The sequence below is a fragment of the Apium graveolens genome, chromosome 2 (assembly GCF_009905375.1).
Source record: "Apium graveolens cultivar Ventura chromosome 2, ASM990537v1, whole genome shotgun sequence".
Lineage (NCBI taxonomy): Eukaryota > Viridiplantae > Streptophyta > Magnoliopsida > Apiales > Apiaceae > Apium > Apium graveolens.
In genome coordinates this window covers 253,181,842-253,203,776 of record NC_133648.1, presented here as the reverse complement: position 1 = coordinate 253,203,776, position 21,935 = coordinate 253,181,842, and the positions used below count along the sequence as shown (strand labels likewise).

The window sequence follows — 21,935 nt, the reverse complement described above, 5'->3', positions numbered from 1 at the left end:
CATGAGTACTATGAGAAGGCTCATATATTGTAAATCATTATACATATTATTTTGGTGGGCTTGCTGCTCACCCTTGCTTTATTTCTTCATCACACAACAACAGTTAGGAAAGATGGCCAGACTCCAGCAGACCCAGCGCAAGCACGTGGGAAGCGTCCCGCGTCTTCCCGTTGATGTTGTAGCTGCTATAGCTGCAGAGGTAGATCTATTGTAGATCAGACCATCTACTTTTGAGAATCAATTATGTATAATTATAACTTGTGGCAGATAATGGCAATTAACTATAAATTTATCAAGAAATCATTTTGGGTTGTAATAACTTTTAAATTGTGGATTCAAAGACTTGTACTTATTTAAATTTCATCTCTGAGACTATAACGGGTTGTGGTGTGTGTTAGTGTGGGGTCACAGCATAAGGTTATTTATTATTAATTAAGTGAAGTGATATTGTGGAAAGAAAGACCGTGACGACCCGGATCCCCGACCTCGGATCTGGGGGTGTTACAGAAATGGTATCAGAGCTAAGCGTTATAAACCTCAGAGATGATGGGACGTTAAGATAATAAGTTCACTAAGATAATAAGAACTCTTGCCAAGTTCATAGTCGGGCTACCTAACGTAGTACTGACAGTTAAAACCCTTATAGGAACCCTTATAAATATCGTGATAGGAGCGTAGTTCGTTATCGTATATGGTAGCGGGACTTCGAACCCTGAGGTTGAGGAGCAACATCGTGATGATATTTTATTACTAATTGGAGATCGGATTGTGGATCCGATAGAGTGTCCTAATGCAGGATCGGATGATGTTGATATTGAGGATTTAGCGGTTGAGGATGTTGTCCTAGAAGGGATAGTTGTTGAGGAGGATCCCATGGAGGATCCTGACAGGATTGGATAAAGGACCACTGATGAATTGATGACCATGGTTTGGTCGACTACCAGAGGTAGGATTGGCCGGTCACTACCGGAGGTTCGTTCAAGTTGTAAAGATAGTAGCCCCTTTAACGCGGCTTACTCGTAAGACTGAGAAGTTCGAATGGACAGAGAAATGCGAGAACAGCTTTCAAGAACTGAAGCAGAGGTTGGTGATGGCCCTTATGCTGGCGTTGCCAGATGGAAAAAGAGATTTTGTGAAGTATAGTGACGCTTCACACAAGGGCTTAGGGTGCGTGCTTATGCAGCACGGTAAGGTAATCGCGTACATGTCAAGACAATTAAGGTAATATGAAATTCGATATCCCCGCTCATGAGCTTAGGCTCGTGGCAATAGTTTTACCCTAAGGATTGGAGGCACTACTTGTATGGAGAGAAGTGCAAGAATTACCTAAGCCATAAGTGCTCTAGTACATTTTCACGTAGAAAGAGCTCAATGTATGCCAGAGGAGGCAGTTAGAGCTAATCAAGAATAATGATTGGGAGATTCTTTATCATTCGGGGAAAGCCAATATGGTGGCTGATGCCCTTAGTAAAAAGGAGAGACTCAAGATGATAATGTCTTTTGGAGAGTTTATAAGAGATTTTGAGAAAATGGAAATAGAAGTGAAGGTAACCGGAGCCGGTACCGAAAAGCTGTTTGAGATTGCAATACAGCCCGAATTATTGGAAAAGATCATATTGTGCCAGAAAAAGTTATGAATGAAGGCAGAGAGCCAACAATTAGATAAAAGATTAATATCGAGAAAGATGATAAGGGAATAATGAGGTATTCCTATAGAATTTGGGTTCCGAAAGTTCAAGAGCGTAAGGATGAGAACTTAGATGAGAGCCATAGTTTGAGGAATAAGATTTAGAGCAAACCCTGAACGTGATAGTCAGGGAGGTCGCCATCAAGATAGAAGGAACCCATGACATAATGGAGTGGAAAATGAGGATTTTAAATTAAGAGATGACCCCAATTATGGGGAGTAGGATGAAACATTTCATACTAAGGAAACAGAAAGTCGAGTAAGGAAAGGAGACCCGAGACGGTACTCCTATACGGCAATTCATGGACCTGTCTAAAAAGAACTTAGACTATTATCCCCAACCACCACCCTGAGGAGACAGTGCAGTGAGAAATTCTTTCAGGACCTTTAAGTCGCTAAGCTCTCAGAGTTCCATGGAACAAGCTGACCCAGCCGAGGCAAGAGCCTGGCTAAAGGAAATAGAGGAATCATTTGAGATTCTAAATGATTGACGAACCACAAAGGACTGTTTTTGTCACTTACCCTCCTAAGAGAGAGGCCACCCGCTGGTGAAAGACCAAGAAAGGCACGGAGCCAGAGGTTATGATAAACTGATTAAAGTTCAGCCAATTGTTTTCGGGAAAGTAATTCCCAAGGTTATGGAGAGAGTGTAAAAGCTTTAGAGCCAGAACAAAGGCAGACGAGTATGATGAATTGTGAATCTAAGTTGTAAAAGTTATCAAGATTCGTTCTGAGGACACGAATCCAGAATGACGGGATGTTTGAAATCAATGCTTAAGTTGTGTTGGTTCATGAAATAATGATAAGAGAAAGGAAAATAAAAAGAAACTGAAGTGGAAAGGAATATAAAGGCAATAGAGTTTGAGGAATGATAAGGGAGTTGGGTATGAGGAAACCCTAAAGACTCATAGCAATAGAAATAGAAAAGTATGTAATCGTCAGGATGATGATGATCCACCATGAGTTAAAATTGATGGTTGAAGGCATAAGAGATACATATATTGTACCCCCTTTAAGTTGGGAGGATTCGAGGAAACCTTGAGATAGTTCGAAGGATAAATATTGAGACACGGATAGACTGAGGAGACAAGAGAGTAAGAAATCAGGAAAAATTGGATGAAGGAAGTGACCTTCAATAATGTGAAATGTAAGACCGGTGGCTCGATACCCAGAAAGGGAGACGCCAGGTATGAGAGATATCCCAACATTGAGATGACTGTTGAGATAAATAACAAAAGTAAATAAGGAATTATTAAGAAGAAGTTCACGTTGAACACGACCAATATCTTCCAGAACATCCTTGTTATCGTTACCAAATTAGGCAAGACAAGCGGATAACCGTTGTTATCTTTTGGAGGCCATATGGATTGACCTCAATTTGAATAAGGATGCTATTATGAAGTTAGGTATAGACTATCGAGGTGGGAATGATGAATATGATAATCTATCAAGGATATATGACTTGATTTATTCGTGGAAGGATGCAGGTACCTTTTAAAGGTGGAATTAAGGATAGAACATTGGTAACTTAAAATGAATCCTAGGCGACTGCATAAAGGTTGGCATGTCACCCTTAATAGGGACAGTATGAGTTTTGACAGTATGATTGGGAAAGGGTTAAGGTAACAACAACCTTTAAGAATCAGTGGAGAAATTTTGCAGAAGTATATAGACAATGGTTCTACTATTAGTAAATGGTATTAACCTGCTATCGTTGCTTTGATAGAAACTCTTCTGCAATTTTATCTGCTTCATGTCATGAAAGTACGTCAGAGTTTGGAGTGTTCTTCATGAATTGTGATTGGTGGTTATGTTAACTCCTTAGGAGAATTTGATACGACATGTATAGACTCCGTATGGTTAGATATTAAGATTTTATGGAAAAGTGAATGACGACAGTAGGTCAGTGGTGGACCATAGTAAGGCAGCAATGATTCTGCGAGTAGTGAGCTGATTACAACCATGAGAGTTGTATTGGAATGGGTGTTGAGATTGAGTACCATTAATCGGGTCGTGGTAGTGTATAAGTTATCATTGATAGACTAATTAAGTAGAGTATATACCTAGTGAATAATTATTCTTTCTTATCAATAGAGAGTCGTATTATTATACGAGGAAGGTTGCGGTGCGAGCATAGAATCCTAGTAACGGTGATATATAGAATGAGATCCCAGATTCGATTTTCGATGTCGAGGGAGTTTCAAAGGTGATTGTGTATAAGCTCGAGGAAGAGCATGGGTCCATAGAATGATGGACGGAATAGAAATATTTAGGCATGGGAAATGCGATGCTATAATACTTGATGTTGATATAAATACATATATGTTTTGTTCTTCTATGACAAACCTCTATAGTTCAGAGGTAGATTCCAAGCCAGATATTTTATGGCAATAAAATTTTTTATGAATATACAATTCTCTTCAGTTCGTTCTTTTCTCTTCTTTTCATTTCATGTAAGCTGAGAAAAACAACCCTTCTAGAAGGGGAGGTATTACCGAATGACTATCTATCTGTGTGATAGAAGCCGAGTAGGATACCAGCTATTGTTTAATTGCTTGTCAAGTACTAAAGGCTGGCCACCTTCTGTACTAACTATGCGATATAACAAGTGTTCATGATCATAGTGATCTCTCAACAAATTCCTTTACTTCTATTTGATTGATCAAATTTTGGAAAATAGAAACAACTGAAAAAGGAGTAATAAAGTGGTGGTAGTATGCGGAATGGGAACACATTCGTGATACTAAGGTTGACGTGGTTATTAAAAGGTTATAGAACGCTAACGAGCAAAAGTATAACCAGTATAATATTAGGAACGGAAGGTAGTAGCGATTTCAAACTCGAAAAGAATGGGTATTGAGAAGCAAAAGCTCTAATGCTAAAAGCTATAATGAGAGTCTGTGCAATAGACTTGAAAGAAATTGGAATGATCACTTAACACGGATTGAGTTTTGTCACGATAATCGATCGTATGTTAGTATCGAGGTATCGCCTTATGAGATCCTTGAGGGAAGACAACGTCGATCTCCCTTATGTTAGGATGAAGTTGTAGAGCGCAAGATGCTCGGACCAGCAGTGGTCCAAAGGACCAAGGATATAATAGATCTAATCAGAGGACGGCAGGTAGTAGCCCAAGATGGACATGATAAATATGTTGATTTGACACGAAAGGACAAAGAATAGGAAGTAGGGGACCTAGTGTTGTTATAGGTATTCCCTTGGAAAGGAAGGATGAGGTTCGGAAGGAAATGAAAGCTAAGTCCACGAATTGTTGGACCCTTGGATATATTAAGACATATTGGGAAGTTATCATATGAGCTAGCCCTAACCCCGAACATGTAACAAGTTCGTAACGTGTTTCACGTATCAATGTTAAGGAAGTGTAATTCAGATGCCAGATAAATAGGGGCATATGAGCGCGTAGACATGCAACCCGACGTAACCTATATGGAGCAACCAGGAAGGGTTATAGAGTGAAAAGGAGCAAGTGCTTAGGAGAAGGATTATCAAACTAGGCAGAGTTGGTGGTAGGACCACAATGTCGAAAATTGACTAGAGAGTTAGAAGGCACAATGCTAGAAAAGCATCCCCAACTGTTTTCTATCTGATTCCGGGACGGAATCCTTTTAAGGAGGGGAGACTGTAATGACCCCAATTTTTGGAAATTTTTGAAACCCTTATGAATAGTGTTTTTGCTGAATGAGAAAAATTTTCATGCCACGCTATGTAGGGGTTCTGTTATTGATCTTATGGAATATTATTAGTACTCTATGTGGTATATAAGTGTATGTAAAGATCGTCAGAATCCAATTCGGAACACTTTGATTTTTCCCGGAAATCCAATAGATACGGAAAGAATTGAGTATAAGGTAACAGGATAAAAAGGATTTAAATTAAAGGATTATAGGAGAGGATCATAAAAGGAATATAATATATTGAGAAAGGTTAAGGGAACCTAAGTAATAAGATCCCGGGTATAATCCCTCAAACGATAAACGAAAACGAAAGTTAAGCGAACCGTATAACAGATCAGCGGTCATTAGGCAAACAATTAGGAAGTTAATCAAGGGGATTAGTGGGGATGATGTCATCCAACCAATAGAAAGAGGACAAGGAGGGGAGGATGACATCATGAGGATGACACAAGCATGACATGGGAAGGAAGGAGGTGTGGTTGAATGAGAACCACACAAATTCAAGGGCAACAAGGTAATTGACTAAATCAAACACAAAAAACAAAGCAACCAAGCCATGTAAAATCATTTTCATCAAAATCAAAAAGAACCAAGGCTTGTTCTTGAAGAAGCTCTCGGCTTTTTACTATTCAAAAGAGCAAGAAATTCAAAATCAAAGATCCAAGCTTCCTAAATTGGTGAGTTAATTCCCTAATCATCTTCATGCTTAGTTAGGGCTATATCATGAGTTTAAGCCATCAATTCCTTCTCCATCTTCTTCATTTAATCAAAGAAGAAGACTATGAATAGTGTTTTCAAGTTTTTAACTTGAAGTTTTTCTTGTTTTCCTTGAAGATCCAAGCATTCCTAAGACTTCTCAAAGCTTCTTAAGGCTTCCTAGCTCCTCCCACCACTTCAAAGAAGGTATACCATCTCCAAACCCTAGATTCCTATGTATTATAAGATTATTTTGATTAGTAGGATGATATTGTAGCTTGATGTTGTGATTTAGAGTTTGGGATTTGAAATGGTATTGAATTGGAATGGTAAATGTTGTTGTTTTGATTAAAAGAACTTAAGAATGGTTAAAGTTAAGCTTAGGCATAAGTATGAATGTTAAAATTGAATTGGTTTAGGTTGTTATGATGTGATAAGGATGGATGTTGGTTGTATGTTGGATTTGAGGATTGAATTGGGAGGGTTTTGAATGGTTTAAAATATTGGAAATCGCGTAAACATAGCCGTCGTAACGCCCGATTTTCTTTGGACTGTTTTTGTGCATAGCATTAGGACCCGAGAACCCCCTGCAAGATTATGACCACTGCATGTTTAGATAGCTCATGTTACGAGCTTCGTTTTGATATGTAGTTCGTTCGATTCCGATGCACGGTTTAGGAGAAACGACCGTTTCAAGTAACGGCGTTTCGCGAACGAAACTTTTCCCCTCGCCTTACTTTGAAACATAGGTTAAAGACCAAAAAGGGTTAATTAATGCATGAAACATTTATGGAAAGTGTGCTAGGCAGTTAGTAAGACACTCGCGAAGGAATCGCCTTAAAACTCGTAAAGGTTAAATTATTAAAAATGGTGGAGCCGAGGGTACCCGGGTGACTTAAGCAAATCAGTAAGCGCAAAACAAGCGTTAGAGTCTAAGTTAGTTAAAGTATAGATTTACAAGTGACTTTGGTTTAATTCCAACTTACTTGTTGTTTATAGGTTACCAGACCCGTCCCGAGCCATTCGTAACCCCCAGTCGCTCAGGCAAGTTTTCTACCCGTTATACTGTTGTTGTGATGAATATATGTATATGCATTATCTTGCGATAGATGCATGTTGGTTAATTAGCAAATGTTGCGATATATTGAAGCATGCTGATATGGTATATATATGCATGCATGTTTCGTATTCTTGATTTATATATCTGTTGGTTCAAATGCTTATTCGTTGCATAATACCTATGCTAGAGATAAGCGGTATTTGCGTATACCCTTAGTATAGGGACACAAAGGTGAAAACATTTTCTAAAACCGGGAGTCGAGGATCCCGAGTAGATTTTATATATATATATATATTTATATATATATATATGGTTATAGTTTTCAAAACTATTAATCGAATAAGGTTTATTTGATAACTTTATTTTATTAATGAATATTATCTTGAATATTCATTCGAGGGCTTATGACTCCTTTTATTTTATTAATTGAATATTATTTGAATATTCATTTGAGGATGTATGACTCCTTTATTTTATTTAATGAATATTATTTATAATATTCATTCGAGGTATTATGACTCCGCTTATTACTGAAATATATTCTTTATTTTATTAAAGAATAAGGTGTTAATAATCAAACTTATTTTCGATTATTCAAATAAAGATAATACTTTCATATAAGTGTATCTTTGGTTATTTAATACTCGTTTCAAGTATAAGTTTTAAAACTTCTACTTCAATTATTTTTATAAAGATTATTCTTTATGGGAATATTATTTAAATAATAATATTCAGATATTTTCTAATATATCGGGACTGATTTATTTCATTAAATCAGCTTTACTCCAAACATTCTTAAAAATATTTTCGAGTCTTCAAAATGATTTTAAAAGTTAGAGCGGATCCCAAAACTCGTTTTCCGATTTAAGATCTTCCTTTCGAAGGAGACTTGAATATTCGCTCAAAAATCTTGGGGATCCGGCTCTGTGGTGTATTTTATATTCGCAACATGGTTGCTATTTTGAGAAAACAATTTGATTACTTGCCCAATATTCGGGAAGTAAGTCCATCCGATTGAGTCGGCATAAGCGACAGGCCGGGGTACGGTCTATAAAGTGTAAGTGGCTGGGTGGCAGTCCATCAACGCGTGAGTGGCCGGGTAACGGTCTAGCGCGAGGTCCTAATGCGGCCAGGGTGATGACCGGTGAGGAATTCATCCATCTACAGTAGAAAAGGTTACTTATTGGTATCTTTGCCTGATCAGCAAGATATCTGGTTTATACCAAAATTCTTTTCCTTCCAAATTCATTGGATATTGCAACTCTGTTCATACTTTACATGACAGAGGTTTTCAGGAAATGTATGGGAGATATATATGAATATATTTATATATCGGGACTTAATGAAGTATCTCGTAACTTCATTATTTATAATGATATTCAAAGATTGAATCTATTCAAATCTTGTCTTGTAGTCTCATCTATGTGATGAACATTTGAAATTGATTATAACTTGAACGGGGTTAGTTCAAGTAGTATTTGGGAAAGATATAAGTATTTTGGGGTATCTTGTAACTACATCTTTTAAACTTATATCTAGTTAATGATTATCTTATGCATGACAAAGATTTTCAGAAAAATGTTGAGACAAGGTTAGATATATGAGATCACCTTGCAACGATATTTTTATATACAGTTATACACTGGAACTCTGTGTATATTATGCATGGAAGAGGACTTCCAAGATTTTGAAAAGTATATATGTATATATACTGAATATTTTGCGACTTCATCGCATTAAGATATCAAACTTGGTTCATTTCTTCTGACCAAGACTTTCATGAGTACTATGAGAAGGCTCATATATTGTAAATCATTATACATATTATTTTGGTGGGCTTGCTGCTCACCCTTGCTTTATTTCTTCATCACACAACAACAGTTAGGAAAGATGGCCAGACTCCAGCAGACCCAGCGCAAGCGCGTGGGAAGCGTCCCGCGTCTTCCCGTTGATGTTGTAGCTGCTATAGCTGCAGAGGTAGATCTATTGTAGATCAGACCATCTACTTTTGAGAATCAATTATGTATAATTATAACTTGTGGCAGATAATGGCAATTAACTGTAAATTTATCAAGAAATCATTTTGGGTTGTAATAACTTTTAAATTGTGGATTCAAAGACTTGTACTTATTTAAATTTCATCTCTGAGACTATAACGGGTTGTGGTGTGTATTAGTGTGGGGTCACAGCATAAGGTTATTTATTATTAATTAAGTGAAGTGATATTGTGGAAAGAAAGACCGTGACGACCCGGATCCCCGACCCCGGATCTGGGGGTGGTACAGATATTACCAACTTTGAGTCTCCATAGACTTTTAAGTTTTTGACCCTTAGTTTTCCTGCTAGGCCGAGGCCAGCTATCAAAGCTTCATATTCTGCTTCGTTGTTCGTAGTTGAAAAATCTAACTTCATAGCATATTAAATTAAGAACCCGTGGGGCTTTGTAAAATCAAACCTGCACCACTTGAATTTGTTTTTGATGTTCCACCAAAATAGTGGACCCAATATTCCTTTTCCTTAACTTCATTCCCTTTGTCCCATTTATCTCCTTCTATGTTTGGAGGTATAGTGTCTTCCCGCCCCCCGACTTCTTGGTTGGGTATGGTATATTCCACCACGAAGTCAGCTAATGCATGGGCTTTTATTGTTGTTCATGGCTTATATTTGATATCGAATTCTCCCAGTTCTATTGCCCACTTGATCAGCCTCCCACTAGCCTTGGGACTATGAATAATATTTCTCAAGGGCTGATTTGTTAGTACTTCAATCTTATGAGCCTGAAAGTAAGGACGTGACTTTCTTGAAGCCATTACCAAGGCTAAAGAAAACTTCTCAATAGTTGAATAATTCATCTCAGCTCCATGCAGAATTTTGCTAACATAGTACACGGGTTTCTGGATTTTAAGTTCCTCTTTAACCAATACAGCACTCAAGGCATTCTCTGAAACAGCCAGGTACAAGTATAAAACTTCGTTCAGAGCTGGCTTGGCCAACAACGGGGCCTGGGCCATATACCTCTTTAACTCCTCGAATGCCTTCTGGTTTTCCTCACTCCATACAAAATCCTTTACCTTCTTTAAGGACTTGAAGAACGACAAGCACTTGTCCCCGGACTTGGAGACGAATCGCCCTAATGCTGCAACCCTTCCAGTGAGCTTTTGAACATCTTTAATAGTTTTTGGTGGTTCCATGTCTAGGATTGCCTTTATTTTGTCGGGATTCGCCTCAATTCCTCTCTTGGAGACCATCAATCCCAAACATTTTCCAAATCCTACCCCAAAAGCACACTGTGTAGGATTCAACATCATCTTGTGGTACCTCAGGACCTCGAAAGCTTCCCTCAAATGGGTTATATGGTCAGTCTTCACTAGACTCTTGACTAATATGTCATCAACATAAACTTCCATTTAAAATTTTATTTACCAATCTTTGATAGGTGGCTCTTGCATTCTTGAGACCAAATGCCATAACAAGATAACAATAAACACCAAAGTCAGTGATGAATGATACCTTTGGGATGTCATCCTTATGCATCTTGATTTGATTGTATCCACTAAATCCATCCATGAAGCTCAGCATCTCAAGTCCAGTAGTGGCATCTATCAATGTATCAATCCTTGGCAACGGAAAACAATCTTTTGGGCATTCATCATTTAGATCAGTGAAGTCCATACACATTCTCCACTTTTAATTCACCTTCTTTACCATTACAGGATTTGCTAACCATTCCGGAAATTGAATTTCTTCAATGAAACCAGCCTCTAATAGCTTCTCTACTTCTTGTTTAATAGCTTCTTGCCTCTCCGGAGTGAAGCTTCTTTCTTTTTCTTGGATCCACATTCAGCTTGTGAATGATCAGTTCCGGGTCTATTCCTGGCATATCAGCTACCGACCATGCGAACACATCACTATTTTCGTACAAAAATTTCACCAACTTCCCTCTAAGGGGCTCCTCTAGTGTGGCTCCAACGAAAGTCACCTTCCTAGGATCCCCGGGGGCTAATGGAACCGAAACCAAGTCTTCTGTTGGCTTCCCTCTTTTCTCATCATTCTCTCGGATATCCAGATCTTCAATAGGCAGAACCTGCCCCCCAACTCCATCTGCCCTCAGTGAGGCCACATAACAACTTCTAGCCATTTTTTGATCTCCTCTTTCTTCTCCAATCCCATTTCGAGTGGGAAAATTCACAACTAAATGGTAGGAAGAAGTGACGGCCTTGAAGGCATATATCCATGTTCTTCCCATGATAGCGTTATAAGTTGAACTAGCCTTCACCAGCATGAAGTCCAACATCTGTGTTGCTTGCCTTGGTTCCTGACCTATGGTTGTTGGCAACTTGATTATTCCTTCCACGGGGCACTCTACTCCCGCAAATCCATATATCGGCATGTCGGTTGGGGTCAATTGGGAATCATTGTAACCCATCCTTAAAAAGGTATCATGGAGTAAGATGTCCACCGAGGCACCGTTATCTACGAGGACCCTCTTTACTGGGTTGTTCCCTATTATCGGTATTATGACCAGCGGGTCGTCATGAGGAAATTTCATACCTTCCAAGTCAGAATCATCAAATGCCATTGTCACTTCTGTCCTAGCCCTCTTCGGGGCTTCCCCAACAATATGCATGACTTCTCTAGCGTATGCTTTCCTTAAATTTTCGAATAAACCAGCAGCAGTTGGTCCCCCAAAGATTGTATTTATCACCGGTCCCCTAGGTTGGGGATTTCTCCCTTGATCATCTTGATCTCTCCTACGATCATCAAAGTTCTTTCTCACGTTGTTGTTCTTATCTCCTCCATCTCCAGTGTACTTGTTCAATCTTCTTTTTTGAATGAGGAACTCTATTTCGTCTTTCAACTGTCTGCAATCATCGGTGTCATGACCTACATCCTTATGAAACCTACAATATTTGCTCTTATCTAATTTGGTAGGATCAGCTTTCAGAGGTTTAGGCCAATAAATATCTCTATATTTCTCGATTTCCATTAAGATCTGGCTTCTGGGAGCATTCAGCTTTGCATATTCAGTGAACTTTTGCCCAGGTCCTCCCTTCTTTGGGGTTGAATCAGGGTTTTGATCAATTCTAGGATACTTGTCCTTAGCGATATATTCCAAATCAGTTTTCCATTTCTTGCCTCCAGCGGGCTTGTTGCTCATTACGGTCTTCCTCATGCTCTCTTCCACCTTGATGTACTTCCCGACTCTATCTTGGAGCTGCAACATGCTGTTAGGGGGGCGCTTGGACAAGGACATCTTGAAGAACTCATCCCTAGTTCCCTGTTGCAGTGCTATCATGGCTACCTTGTCATCAAGGTCCGAGACTTTTAAAGCTTCCTTTGTAAAACGATTCAGGTAATCTCTCAAGGATTCCTTCGCTCCCTACATAATGCTCATGAGGGATGCTGAACTTTTTTCATGCACTCTTCCGCTGATGAATTGCTTAATAAAAGCCTGACTTAACTCTTTGAAGGAACCAATAGAGTTCGGGGGCAAACGACTATACCATCTTTGAGCAATACCCGACAGGGCTTGAGGAAAGGCCTGACACTTAATAGCGTCATTCATGGGCGGCAACAACAGTGCATTAGAGAATTTCCTGACATAATTAGCGGGATCTCCCGCTCCATCATTAGCTTTGATAGTGGGCATCTTGAACTTCCTTGAGATGTGGGAATTCATTATCTCTTCAGTGAATGGTGGAGTAGGATCATCAGGATCCCCAATGGGAAAAAGATTCCTTTGATCAGCTCTTGGGACTACCTCCCTTCTTTGTGACGGACCATCCAGGTCTATGATTGGAGGAGGATTTCTCCCCCTAGGTGGCAATGGGAGTCTGGGAGCTTGGTGCGCCTCCAAGTCACGCTTCAGCCTTTGAATCTCGGCCTCGTTGGCCTTGATTCTCTCCTGCACCTCTTGGGGATTCACCCCTCGGGTACTCCTAGGACCTTGGTTGCCATCAGACATCGGTTCTTTGCCAGCACGCCTCCTTCTTGGGGCCACTTCATCATCCGGAGATTCAGAATCTCTCTCAGTATAAGGACCCGAAAATTCCTGATCCTCCGGGATAGGAGCTAAACCTTGAATGTAAGGGGTGTTTGCCTTCGTGCTTCACTTCGTCCTGCATGTCCACTTCCTCCGACCTCGGGGTAAGGGGGCATCCCATACGGGGGGTTAGTGGTCACAACAATTGAATATTCATACCCAACAGGTTGAGAATTCATAGGTGTATGTAGCTATTGGAGTTGGGGATTTGTCTCTTGAGGTTGAGATCCAGTTACCCCTATCTGGTCTCCTCCTGGTGCAGCGGCATAGGTTGAATGCAGAGGTATCTTCACTGTTGACGAAATCACTTGGGTTGTCGCAACTGGTGTACTTCCATGGGTGTTGTTGCCACTCCGTGTTCTCGCCATGGTTATTGTTGTGCCTTCCCACAGGTGGCGCCAAATGTTATGGATAAAAACTTAGGGTATATTAATTGCTGTATTTATTACTAGGGAACGTGAGCTTCGAAGCTCGATTTGACTGCTCTTGTGTTTCGTGACTCGATCTTCCTTAACAAGATGCCTACGTACCTTGCTGATTGCCAAGGATCAAGTCAAAAAATGTAGTTCTGATTGGTGGGGGTGAGACCCCTTATATAGACGTTGGGAGTCCTTGAATTGGACCAGGGTTAGGAGACTTGGTGGGCAAGTCTCTGAATTAGAATAGACTTTGGAGTCCTAGGAAGTAGGAAGTTGATTCCTTATCCCATGAGGTTCCTTCGAGGCCAATCTACAAGGATTTATATCCCCACTAGGACTCATCTTAATAGCTATTTTTCTCCCTTATTAATTAATTACAATATAATTAATATTCACGGTTTTGGGCCTTGTTAACTGGGCTTATTCATTTATCTAGGCTATATTTAGGCTCATATCAGTAACCTTTGTAATCTTACATCCAATGGGTTTTACACCTTTGGGTGGTTCCACGAGCTCCCAGACCTGATTAGAATACATCGATTTCATTTCAGATTCCATTGCATTTTGCCAAAAATCTGCATCTTTTTCTTGTAGTGCATCTTCGTATATCCTGGGATCATCATCATTTTCACCAAAGACCAAGTCCGAAGACTCTCCCAAAAACATGAATCTATCAGGCTGACGAACAACTCTCCCACCACGATGAGTCACTGGTGCGGTATTAGTGATAAGTTGTGCATTTGGTTATGGCTGTTCTACTTGTACTATCAGATTCTGGGTATTATCTGTCCCTCCCATTAGTTCCTCTAAAACAACACTACTCATGGGTTTGTGATTCATTATATAGTCTTCCTCTAAGAATCTAGCATCGGTGCTTACAATGACATCCCGATTCTTCGGACTATAAAATAAATAACCTTTCATTCCCATGGGGTAGCCTACAAACAGCCTTACATATGTACGAGATTCTAACTTAGTTGCGTTCCTGTTCATCACATGTGTTGGACAACCCCATATCCGAATGTGTCTTAGACTCGGTTTGTCCCCGGTCCACAATTCTAAGGGGGTTTTAGGAACCGATTTGGAAGGTACTAGGTTCAGAAGATAAGCTGTTGTTTCTAAGGCATGTCCCCAAAATGACTTGGGTAAATCTGAATAACTCATCATCTATCTAACACTTTCTAAAAAAGTTTGGTTCCTTCTTTCTGCTACACCATTCTACTGGGGTGTGCCTGGTGCAGTCAACTGGGATTCTATCCCATTCTCTGATAAATATTCCCTAAATTCTCCAAGAAAGTATTCGCCACTACGATCTGATCGTAGTCACTTGATACTTTTACCAAGTCGCTTCTCCGTTTTAGCTTTGTACTCTTTGAACTTCTCAACGCACTCAGACTTACGGCGCAACAAATAAACATTCTGCTATCTAGAATAATCGTCAACAAATGTGACGAAATACTCATAACCACCTCTTCATTGGATATTCATGGGTCCACATAAATCAGTATTAACCAATTCTAACACTTTTTTGGCTCTATTCCCCTTTGCCTTGAAATTTCGATTAGTCATTTTACCTTTCAAGCAGGATTCACAAACTGGAAATGCCTCCACTGCCAATGAACTTAAAGGCCCGTCTACTACGAGTCTTTGAATCCTTCTCAAGTTAATATGACCTAGTCTCAAGTTACAAAGATATATTTGGTTCAAACTAGAAGGTTCCTTTCTTTTAATAGATGTAGAAGACGTGTTGGTCAATTCTCTATATTGTAGTTACAGTGCAGGTTAAATGGGATTAATTATATACAAATTGTCTTGCAATGTATCAGAACATATAATTCATTTATTCATCATAATTGAAACATTACGATCCAAACAAACATTATAACCATCCATAGCAAGCTTAGAAACTGAAATTAGATTTCTTTTAAATGAAGGTACATAAAGATAATTGTTCAAAACCAATATCCTATCAGAACTAAAGATAAATGAGTTACTCATATTGCAACTACTTCTACTTTCGTAGCATCTCTCGTGAACACGTATATCTCACCATGTCTAAGCGTTCTGGATAGTTGGAATCCCTGCATAGAATTACAAACATAATCAGTGGCTCACGTATCTACACACCAAGTGCTCGTAGATATAGCTATTATATATGTTTCTGTAACTAGAGAAAGAGACATACCAATATTGTTTATCTTCTTAGAAAGAGGAAAATCATGTTTCCAGTGACCTGACTACTTGCACCTGAAGCACTTTCCCTTAGGCTTTTTCACACAACCTTGAACTCCCACTACATTCACAGCTTTCTGTGTCTGAGTCTTTTTCTTCTTCTTCTTTTCTTTTGGTTTAGATGAAGAACCTTTCTCAGCCACATGCACTTGAACACTTTGCCGAAATAATCCTTCAGCTGCCTGAAGTTCTGCCAGAAGTTCCATGAGACTATACAACCTCTTGTTCATGTTGTAATTCAAGGAAAACTTCTCAAAACTCTTAGGCAAGCTCATAAGGACAATGTCAATCTGGGTTGCCCCGTCAAGTTCAGCACCAAGGATCTCTATCTCATTCAGATGAGACATCATCTTGAGAATATGATCCTTTACAGGCGTTCCTTCAGTCATCTGAGTGTTCATTAAAGCCTTCATGGCTACTTGCCTAGCAGCCCTATTTTGATCTCCAAAAAGTTCCTTGAGATTAAAGAGCATATCCGAAGCTGTGGCCATAGATTGATGTTGATGTTGCAAAACACCCGACATTGTTTCCAGAATGTAACATCGCGACATCTCATCAGCCTTAATACACCGCTTATAATACTCTTTCTCATCTTTAGGACCATCAGCAGCAGGCTGATCTGGCTTGGGTTGAAAAGTGCAAAACTTGTACTCCTCAGCAGTCAACACAATGTCCAAATTTCGTTTCCATTCAATATAGTTAGGTCCAGTAAGTTTGTTATCCTTAAGTATGATAAAAAGTGGATTAAACACCATTGTATCCTGAGAATCATGCATAAAAACATCACATAACAAATAAAGGGTGCATTAAATATTAAGTCCTATTGGTTCCTCTAACAATTATTAAAATTAATGCATTAAATTTAAACACCATAAGTTTCTAGTACGTCACGATGGGTGACATGTATACCACCTAAATTTTAAATGTTACTTCGGTCCAATTACTAAATAATATGCCACGTTGGGGTGGTCAATATTATTTTTTATAGGTAAGTGTATACCATTATCAAATTTTAAATCATAATTATATCAGATGCCATCAAATGATATCTTATAATTATCCGAAATCTATGAAACTCAGTACGCCACGATGGGTTACATGTATACCTTCCAATATTCATTATTAATTTAAGAAGTTTGTTCTAGTAATCTCTTTAACATTCCAGACACCATAAATTACATGTCACAATGGGTGATGTATATATAATTTATATTTCTCTCTATGTTAAATTACATACAAACAATAATGGAGACCATGGGATTTGATTTCATATCAATTCCCTCTCCCACTTAGTATTTACTTTGAGGATTTTAATCTAGATGCATCGTCCTATGTTATTTCTTCAAATTCCATATGTAATATATAAACAACAAAGAACACATAACATAGCAGCATACTCGCAAAATTAAAGCATTTAAAACATTCCTATATCCATGTCATTCTAGCATGCTGGGGTTAGTATCACATGGCATAATAACACATACAAGAAACACATAATAGCAATAATCAAGATCAGCAGAAACAAATAATGCTCATTCACTATTATGGCCTCATATAAGCTAATCAACAGATGTCTTCATCAACGGATGTCCTGATCAACGGATGTCCTCATCAATGGATGTCCTGATCAACGGATGTCCTCATCAATGGATGTCCTCATCAACTGATGTCTTGATCAATGGATGTCCTCATCAACGGATGTCCTAATCAACGGATGTCATATGCAAAGTCTGCAGCCACAACAGCGAAGCTCCCCGAAAATAGAATGCAGCAGCGAAAAATCTTTGTTTCTTGCAGCTTAATCGCTACTACAATTACATAAAACTTAATACAACTGAACTAGCCTATTCTATTACATCAGATCATAACCTTGATCAATTACAAATTGAGACTACAAGATTACAAAACCAGAATAGAAAAGACTATCACGATCAACCCTCATGATTTATAAAAAAAACACGATAAAACACGTGGGATCTTAACCATAATAAAATAACCACAATTAAATCATGTGGGATCCAAACACATAATTAAAACATGGCCATAATAGTGAATACCAACCTGCATCACAGAATCAATACAAGCATACCACTATATACATATATATATATATATATAATTATCACATGGACTTCATATCATAAAATGCTAAACCTCGAACCAGACTCTGATTCCAGTTGTTGGGACAACGAGATCTCGGTCCTGTGTTTTATGATATGAATTTTTCTATAGAGAGTTCGAATAGAACGTTAACCTTAATCGCTACAGCGCAAGCGATTCAAATCCTCGTCTTCTACTGTATTCTTCGATTCTCCTTGGACGAAGTGTGGGCTTTGATCTCCCAAGGTTTACCTCTCCTGATAGCTCCGAAAATCCAAAACCCTAGATGGCTCCTTGAGAAAAATGTTTGCCTCTCTCAAACCCTAGGATGTTATTTTCTGTGTTATCGCACATACATGCACGCACACGTCCATTTGTTATTCTTTTTTCAGCTTCAGGAGAAATAGAATATTTATAGGCTAGAGTAGGGATCATGGATAATTAGGTCGGGCCTCCCTATGACATTTTGGGCCAAGCCCAATGTCATTAAATATTAATTCAATCCACTAAAGAGTTAATATTTACACTACCTTTCCTAATTCTGTAAATTAAATATTTAATTCATCTCCCATATTATTTAGTTATTAAATTCCCCATATTTAAGATATCGCATGTCCATTGATTAAATTAATTTCTGACAATCAATTTAATCAATATCTTTTATCCTTGATCATCCAATCAACCTTATAATTGTGCAAGAACAAATCTGCCTGCACGTAAAGTACAAGTATCTTTATGAGCTTTCAAGAGGACATCATCACCCGAAACTGTTCTTCGGACATGGTTTCCTTTTATAGTCAATATCCCAATCTGTATATAATTTCATTGCCCAATACATAAATTCACAATTTAAAATAAATCACTTAATGTATGAATCAAGGCATGTACATTAAACACAAGTGTTAATCATTATATCCGGATTAAGAATCTAAGCAATAATAATATAGTAGAATATTAGTTCTTCTTTATTGTCAGAATAAAAGAACTATTCTACTATTTTGATCATGTTCAATATGCAGAAGTATTATTCAATAGTCAAGATAAACTATTTCCAAATAATACTTCAATCGTTCCAGTGGTTTGACTAACACCACTTAAACTGTGAACCTTTTACTATATTATATAAGGAGTCAGATAATCTAATCTTCTGTTATCCCATTTGATACTCAATTGTCTACAATATATAATATACAGATATTGTGAAAACATGCATTCGAGATTCTCAAAAGATTATTATATACTTCAAATGAATAGTTCAGTATATACCCCCAACAACTACGTCATCCTGATTGTCACCGTGTTGCTCTGCATAGTCCTATTTAAAAAATTAAGAATAAAAGTAAAATCAAAAATTACAAGACTGATGAAGATACTCACATAAAATTTTTAATATAATTCTAGAGAAATGTTAGATGCGAGTCAATGGTATGATACAACGGAATTACCCAACAACGCTTATCAAAAGAACGTGCACCAGATGTATGAGGCACTTTCACCGCACTTCATGATTTCTTGCCAGCTTTAGACTTTTTCTTAAATGCTTCAGAATTCCAATACTCAGCTATTCTCGACCAGACACTAGGTTTCATATATAATGGTCTGTGTTGTATATAAGTCCCCCCAGATGTCATTATTGCTTCATCATCCCTTTTCTTGTCATCAGCAAGTATACGATGCAATCGATCTGATAAGTGGATTTTATATCTACTTGGAACGCTTCATTACAAGCTTAAGTTGGTATTTTTTAATCAAGTTATTGGTATTTTTGATAGGTTTTTGTGTTATTACATTTCAGGCATCAGTTTAATAAAGAAAGGAGCTTTTCAAGGAAATATGCTAAAAATAGGTCAGAATTGGAAGCCTAGGCCATTCTCAAGTTGTAGATAATCTCGTTAGCTTCGCGTGGGCAGTTGAATCGCTTAATTCTGACGAGCAGAACTCAAGATACGGCCAAAAGAAGAATTGTTAGAATTTTTCCAGAATGTCAGCGCAGCCGCGCCAGAACTAGCGTGCCCGCGTCGCTGAAAACACTATTCCAGTGTGGCCGCACCTGAAAACAGCGCGCTCGCGCCCTGTTTTTGCCCCAGAATCCTAATTTTTGTCAAAATTGAAGATTTTGGGAGTCCTGGTCATCCTTGAGCCTATATATACCAATAAAAAGACGTTTTTAACAACAAGGAGGCCTGGGAGAGCAATAAGAAGACCTTGAGAGCACGAGAAGGCTACGGAGTAGAAGACTTTTATTTTCTTTAATATAGTTGATGCTTGGATGCTTGTTTTTTAATTTGTCTTTGAACCCTAGTACTCTTATATTATTTATTATCATGTTTTCATTGGAACCCATGGTGATGATGAGTTTGATTATGAACTAATCGTTATCATGGGGTTCTAGCGGATTTATTATGGATTTCTCTAGTTAAATTGTTTTGATACCTTAGTGTGTGTTGATTGTATGATAATCTAGTATTGGTTGTGCTTATTCGTCTTATGTGCATAGCTAACATATAAGATATCGTGTTAATCTCTATTTAAGCGACATTGAATATAGAGGTTTAGAACTTGCCATGCTAGCATAGATTCATGTGTTATTGTTATGCATGATTCGTAGGTAATTTTAACCATCTTACTTGCCCTATGTAATCACGATAGATAACTTGCGCATTAAACCGTTATGTTTTCAATTCTTATAGACATATAAGGACTAAGCATAATTGGTGTCTATTCAACTTCTATCTCTTTTGTGGATGCTTGGTAGTATGGTATTCGTACAACAAAAGTTGTCGTTTACTAGTTTCGTGTTATCCGATTAGTGTCATCACCATTACATGCTAAGCTTAAGAACAAAAAGGCTATTGAATGAAGTATTTAATGAAGTTAGGATCCCATGTTTGTCATATATATTAATTCAACCATTCTTGTTCTCTTAGTTATAATTGTTAGTTTAGTTCTTAGTTATAAACAATCTCAACTTGTTATTTGTCTTAGCATTGGATAATAACCATATCATTGTTGCACAGGTGCATATTCTTAAATTTACCAAAGAGTCTCTGTGGGAACGAATTTGATCTAAATCTTATACTACTTGCGGATGTGTATACTTACGTGTAATTTAGTGTGTGTTTTCGCCCTAACAAGTTTTTGGCGCCGCTGCCGGGGACTCGGTGTTGTTAATTTTTAGTTTATGTGCTTGTCGTCAGTGGTCATTAAAGTTCACTGACTCGGACTCTTTTACTTTCACGGTTTGCTTGTTGTGTTTCAGGTACTCATTGCAATGGGAGATCCAGCAGCACAAACGAAAGCCTTGATGGATTTTTCTTAACCCAAGATCAATGAAATTCAATCTAGCATTGTCAGGCCATCTATCACAGCTAATACCTTTGAGATCAAGCCTGTCATAATTCAGATGGTACAAAATTCAGTTCGGTTTGGGGGTGCTCCAACGGAAGATCCCAATACGCACATTAGGGATTTCATAGAGATCTGCGATATCTTCAGGTTCAATGGTGTTTCTGAAGATGCTATAAAGCTGAGGATTTTCTCATTCTCTCTGAGGGATAAAGCTAAGTGTTGGTTACATTCTCTACCAGCAGGTTCTATCACCACTTGGGAGGATCTTGCTCAGAAGTATCTCACTAAATTCTTCCCTATGGCAAAGACAACTGTAATCAGGAATGCTCTTACTCAATTTGCGCAACAATCAAGAGAATCTTTAAATGAAGCTTGGGAGCGCTACAAGGAAATGCTTAGGAAGTGTCCTCATCATAGAATGCCTGATTGGATGATCATCAATTGTTTTTATAATGGTTTGGGGGCACAGTCCAGACCCATACTCGATGCAGCATCAGGTGGAGCCTTATAGGCTAAGAGCTATGATGAAGCTTATGATCTAATTAAACTGATGGCTGCTAATGAATAACAGTATCCAACTCAGAGATTGCCACAGGGCAGGGTTGCAGGATTTCTTGAAGTGGATACAGCTACGGCTATCACTGCTCAACTAAAG

At 38.4% G+C, this 21,935-nt stretch overlaps 1 non-coding gene across 1 annotated transcript; it reads right to left on the bottom strand.

Annotated features, from left to right (window-relative positions):
• Positions 1-21,595: 21,595 nt before the first annotated feature.
• On the bottom strand, positions 21,596-21,700 carry LOC141709105 (small nucleolar RNA R71). The gene has a single exon (XR_012569698.1). It is a non-coding gene; the product is annotated as a small nucleolar RNA R71 (small nucleolar RNA).
• Between the last annotated feature and the right edge of the window lie 235 nt (positions 21,701-21,935).